Source organism: Thermobia domestica, chromosome 6 (genome assembly GCF_964235325.1).
Source record: "Thermobia domestica chromosome 6, izTheDome1.hap1.1, whole genome shotgun sequence".
Lineage (NCBI taxonomy): Eukaryota > Metazoa > Arthropoda > Insecta > Zygentoma > Lepismatidae > Thermobia > Thermobia domestica.
Window position 1 is genome coordinate 266,421,192 of NC_137459.1, and position 6,088 is coordinate 266,427,279.

General features: G+C 48.9%; 1 pseudogene; it reads right to left on the reverse strand.

The window, feature by feature from the left end:
- Positions 1-1,040: 1,040 nt before the first annotated feature.
- LOC145688579 (small subunit ribosomal RNA) lies at positions 1,041-3,718 on the reverse strand (annotated as a pseudogene).
- Between the last annotated feature and the right edge of the window lie 2,370 nt (positions 3,719-6,088).

Consider the following 6,088-nt stretch of genomic DNA (forward strand, 5'->3'; position numbering starts at 1 on the left):
CACAAACAGGAGATACGCCCGGTTCATAGAGTCTGCTCCAACAGCATCGGACTACTAAAGTTTGGGACTAAGCCCGACGGCTAGCAAATCCAACGCTTGTACAGACATGAAGGCGTTAAACGCGGGCAACTCAGTATTGTCATACCGTCGAACGCCAGCCGGGACACCAGGGGTTTGTAAGGGCAACAGGGACCCAGACAAGCTCCTCCCCGGGCCGTAGCCCGGCATCCAACGAGTTGTGACGCCTCGAAAGACAGAAATGCGAGGGCCTATGTAGAGTCAGCTGCCTCTCTCAGGAGTCCCAACCCCCGAAGGAGTAAAAGATCAACCTGAAAGTGCGGTCTACATACATCATGGCTACCAGTTTTTCATTGAAGGCCATCTTGAACAGAAAAGGATACTGGCCTACAAAGCAGCGAATTCTAGCTCTAGTCGCCCGACCCGAGCGTATTAAAGGCTTCTTCTGCTACTAATGTGTAAGCCTTGCTCCTGAGAGCCTTTTCAAGACTTCTCCCACAAAGCAGTCACAGCCTACTCGAGTCCTTGGAGGACAAGCTTCCGTTCTACCCCAGCACCCGACATCCGACACAAGCATTTTAAACGCTCCTGCTCCGATGGAATAAGTCTTACTCTCTGAGAGTCTTTTCAAGACTTATTTTCAAACGTAATAAGCTTACTTGAGCCCTTGGACGTCGGAACTGGTTTATCATGTCATCTGACTGAGCATTTAAGACTTCTGCTCCGATGGAACAAGTCTTACTCTCTTTGAGTCTTTTCAAGACTTCTTTTCCACCGAAATAAGTCTACTCCAATCCTTTGAAGACACACGGCTTGTGTCAACAGGTAGCCTACGCTACCCTCGCCGATGACAGTGGCTCCCGTTCTTGCTGCTCGCTTCCCAACTATAAGGAAGACACGGCTCACCTTTCTCTCTTTCGCCTGTCAAGATCAGTGGCTCACGTTCAACGGTGTCAATCTAACTGATACGACACACTAATAAGAAACTTTTGACATCAACCTCCACAGTGGTGATGAATTGATAATGATCCTTCCGCAGGTTCACATACGGAAACCTTGTTACGACTTTTACTTCCTCTAAATGATCAAGTTTGCCCATCTTTCCGACACGTCGGTACCACCGCAAGACAGAGGTGCCGGGTATCAGTCCGAAGGCCTCACTAAATCATTCAATCGGTAGTAGCGACTGGCGGTGTGTACAAAGGGCAGGGACGTAATCAACGCAAGCTTATGACTTGCGCTTACTGGGACTTCCTCGTTTATGGGGCATAATTGCAAGCCCCAATCCCTAGCACGAAGGAGGTTCAGCAGGTTACCCGGACCTTTCGGTCAGGGAAGACACGTTGATTTCTTCAGAGTAGCGCGCGTGCGGCCCAGAACATCTAAGGGCATCACAGACCTGTTATTGCTCAATCTCGTGCTGCTAGAGGCAGCCTGTCTCTCTAAGAAGACATGAACGTTGGAAGGAAATATTCCAACGCCTAGTTAGCAGGCTAGAGTCTCGTTCGTTATCGGAATAAACCAGACAAATTGCTCCACCAACTAAGAACGGCCATGCACCACCACCCACTGAATCAAGAAAGAGCTCTCAATCTGTCATTCCTTCCAGTGTCCGGGCCTGTTGAGGTTTCCCGTGTTGAGTCAAATTAAGCCGCAGGCCCCACTCCTGGTGGTGCCCTTCCGTGAATTCGCGAATTATCACCACAAGGTTTGTGATCCTGTCAGGTCACGCTCCCCATGGCGCTCAACCCCTGACATTCGGCTTAGCCCCACCCAAGCCTATCTAAAAGATTCTTCATCCTTGGACCGGGTAGGAAGGTGCGGGTTCACGACCGCGGATTCTCGGGCGGGGACGACAATCCTTGGACGTTTCCCCGCATCCCCCTCAACCGGTCGGATGGTAGACTAAACGGGTGCCTGTAGGTTCCCACCAGTGTCATCACTGGGTGGTGGCTTCTTCTTCGCCATTGCGGCCTGGCACGACACCTGTATGACGAACCTCTCCTGGACATCTCCCCGGGTTGGGCTGGAACCTGAAAAAAGAAAAGGCATCCTACCTAGGGTGCAGGTGAGAAAACGAAGGAAGTTTTAGGAATTGAACCAAAAGGTGGCCTAAAAAATAAGATACTTAATATAAAGGTGCAGTGCATAATAATGTTAGATCTATGTGCGGTGCGCTACAACTTCTGAAGAACTGAATAAATCTGTGCACCTGGCTATGTAGATAAAAGGCCCCCGTTGTTGGCGAGCACGTTAGGCACCCCACCATCGGGGGTTGCTACCCATTTTGTTAATCCCACCTCAAGGGGAGCACTCGGACTTTACCTATAGCACCCGTTGAGGTGGGTCCCAGCTCCGACGACGGGGACGTAGGGTAGCACCGGAGCCACTTGTAACGTTTACAGATTGTATTTGTGGAAATTGTATATGTGAATATGTGATAATTGTATTAATAATGATTAATAAAGGCAAACGGGGTTAAGGGTTCGAGGACTTCTTAGCTGAACCATGAATCATTACCCAATTGGGGAATGCTAATTGCTTTTAAGATTCAGCTTTGCAACCATACTTCCCCCGGAACCCAAAAGCTTTGGTTTCCGGAAGCCGCCCGCCGAGTCATTGGAGGAACTTCGGCGGATTGCTGGCTGGCATCGTTTATGGTTAGAACTAGGGCGGTATCTGATCGCCTTCGAACCTCTAACTTTCGTTCTAGATTAATGAAAATATTCTTTGCAAATTCTTTCGCATCGGTTAGTCTTGATCCAAGAATTTCACCTCTAACGTCGCAATACTAATGCCCCCGTCTATCCCTATTAATCATTACCTCGAGTTCCGAAAACAAACAAAATAGAACCGAGGTCCTATTCCATTATTCCATGCACCGAACATTCAGGCGACCCGGCCTGCTTTGAGCACTCTAATTTGTTCAAAGTAAACGTGCCGGCCAATCAAGACACTCCATGAAGAGCACCGAGAAAGGAAAAATCGGCAGGACGTCCGGAACGATCAGTTAAACGCCGGGCGGCGAACCGATCGTCCGAGACCCAGATCCAACTACGAGCATTTAACCGCAATAACTTTAATATACGCTATCGGAGCTGGAATTACCGCGGCGGCTGGCACCAGACTTGCCCTCCGATAGATTCTCATTAAAGGATTTAAAGTGTATTCATTCCGATTACGGGGCCTCGGATGAGTCCCGTATCGTTATTTTTCGTCACTACCTCCCCGTGCCGGGGGTGGGTAATTTGCGCGCCTGCTGCCTTCCTTGGATGTGGTAGCCATTTCTCAAGCTCCCTCTCCGGAATCGAACCCTGATTCCCCGTTACCCGTAACAACCATGGTAGGCGCAGAACCTACCATCGACAGTTGATAAGGCAGACATTTCAAAGATGCGTCGCCGGTACAGAGACAGTGCGATCAGCCCAAAGTTATTCAGAGTCACCAAGGTTTCGGACGGACGAACCGACCGATTGGTTTTAATCTAATAAAAGCATCCCTTCCATTGCTGGGCGGGATTCTAGTTGCATGTATTAGCTATAGAATTACCACAGTTATCCAAGTAGGATAGGTACGATCTAAGGAACCATAACTGATTTAATGAGCCATTCGCGGTTTCACCTTGTTTTGGCTTGCACTGAGACATGCATGGCTTAATCTTTGAGACAAGCATATGACTACTGGCAGAATCAACCAGGGAATTGACCGACTAAAAAGCCGGTAAGTGTTGGACACAACCAACACAGCGTTCTAACAAAGGATAGGAAAGCTACACCCGACCAAGCATTTAAGACTTCTGTTCCGTTGGAATAAGCCTACTCTTGCGGTGACTAGCTCCCGTTAATACTGGCCGTGTGACAGCCGCCAAGAGCATATTAGATTCCCAATCCAATGGAACAAGCCTACTTGTGCCCTTGGGTTACAACAGCTTCCTTCCACACTTTGCCGGTACATCCGACAGAGCAATTTTAAAGACTCCTCTTCCACCAGAATAAGCCTACCTTTGTGGGGCCTGGCTCCAGTTAGAACTGTCCGTAAGGGTACCCACAAAAGCAGATTTAGACTCCTCCTCCAGCGAAATAAGTCTACTAGTGTCCTTGGATGACAGTGGCTTCCGTTCAACAAGTGGTACACGCTCAAACGGACGATGAGTCTATACCGTCCTTAACTTAAGGAAAATCGGTACTTAAAAGCCACATGGAGAATAAAAAGTCACTTACGAAAAACAATGCTCCGCATAAGCCTTTGTAAGCTAGAAAGGACATGCTATCTGGCCTCATTCTCAAGAAGGACAAGTAAGCTCCCGTCAACTGGCCCAAACTCTTAAGCGAGGACAGCCCGTTCAAAGTCAATCTGCATCCCTCCTTAAGAGTACAAAATGGCTCACTTCTTAACCACACTGGCTCTTGCTCCTTCAAGTGAAATCTGGCTCCCTTCACTCTGGCATTATCTTTAAACATAAATCGGACTCCTCCGATTTAACAGGTGAACCTAACCCGAAACTAAGGAAACTGGGAATAAAGACTCAGAGGCCCAATTACCTTGTTCGCCAGCCAGCCTTGCGCCGGCCCAGGCTAGAGACTTTCTCCAACAATCCCTGTTGAGCCCGAAGGATCCTAAGACTACTCGTGTGTACAAAACTCAGAGGCCCAATTACCTTGTTCGCCAGCCAGCCTTGCGCCGGCCCAGGCTAGAGAATTGCATGGACACGAGAAACTCTCAGGACTCTTCTTTGTGGCTCCTCCCGGAATTAAGGAGACTCCGAAATGCAACACTCAGAGGCCCAATCACCTTGTTTTCCAGCCAGCCTTGCGCCGGCCCAGGCTAGAGAATTGCATCGATTATTCCTGTTCACCCTAAACGCATCTGAGACTACTCGTGTGTATGAAACCCAGAGGCCCAATTACCTTGTTCGCCAGCAGACCTTGCGCCGGCCCAAGCTAGGGAATCAAATTGACACGAGAAAGAGCTCGTCAGCGGTTTGTAGCGTGCAGAAACTGCTCCCGTTTGAACTGACAATCCCGACGGAGCAATATTAAAGACGTCTGGTCCATTGAAATAAAGCCTACTTTTGAGAGCCTTGCTCCCGTTAGGACTGGCCGTAAGGTTGCCCACAAAAGCACATTTAGACTCCTGCTCCAGTGAAATAAGTCTCCTCGTGTCCTACGGATGACTGTGGCTTCCGTTCAAATATAGCCGTTCACCCGACACAGCAAATTTTAAAGACTCCTTTTCCACCGGAATAAGCCCACTTTTGTGGGCCCTGGCTCCCGTTAGAACTGGCCGTAAGGTTGCCCACAAAAGCACAATTAGACTCCTGCTCCAGTGAAATATAAGTCTACTAGTGTCCTTGGATGACAGTGGCTTCCGTTCAACAAGTGGTACACGCTCAAACTGACGATGAGTCTATACCGTCCTTAACTTAAGGAAAATCGGTACTTAAAAGCCACATGGAGAATAAAAAGTCACTTACGAAAAACAATGCTCCGCATAAGCCTTTGTAAGCTAGAAAGGACATGCTATCTGGCCTCATTCTCAAGAAGGACAAGTAAGCTCCCGTCAACTGGCCCAAACACTTAAGCGAGGACAGTCCGTTCAAAGTCAATCTGCATCCCTCCTTAAGAGTACAAAACGGCTCACTTCTTAACCACACTGGCTCTTGCTCCTTCAAGTGAAATCTGGCTCCCTTCACTCTGGCATTATCTTTACACATAAATCGGACTCCTCCGATTTAACAGGTGAACCTATCCCGGGAACTAAGGAAACTGGGAATAAAGACTCAGAGGCCCAATTACCTTGTTCGCCAGCCAGCCTTGCTCCGGCCCAGGCTAGAGACTTTCTCCAACAATCCCTGTTGAGCCCGAAGGATCCTAAGACTACTCGTGTGTACAAAACTCAGAGGCCCAATTACCTTGTTCGCCAGCCAGCCTTGCGCCGGCCCAGGCTAGAGAATTGCATCGATTATTCCTGTTCACCCTAAACGCATCTGAGACTACTCGTGTGTATGAAACCCAGAGGCCCAATTACCTTGTTCGCCAGCAGACCTTGCGCCGGCCCAAGCTAGGGAATC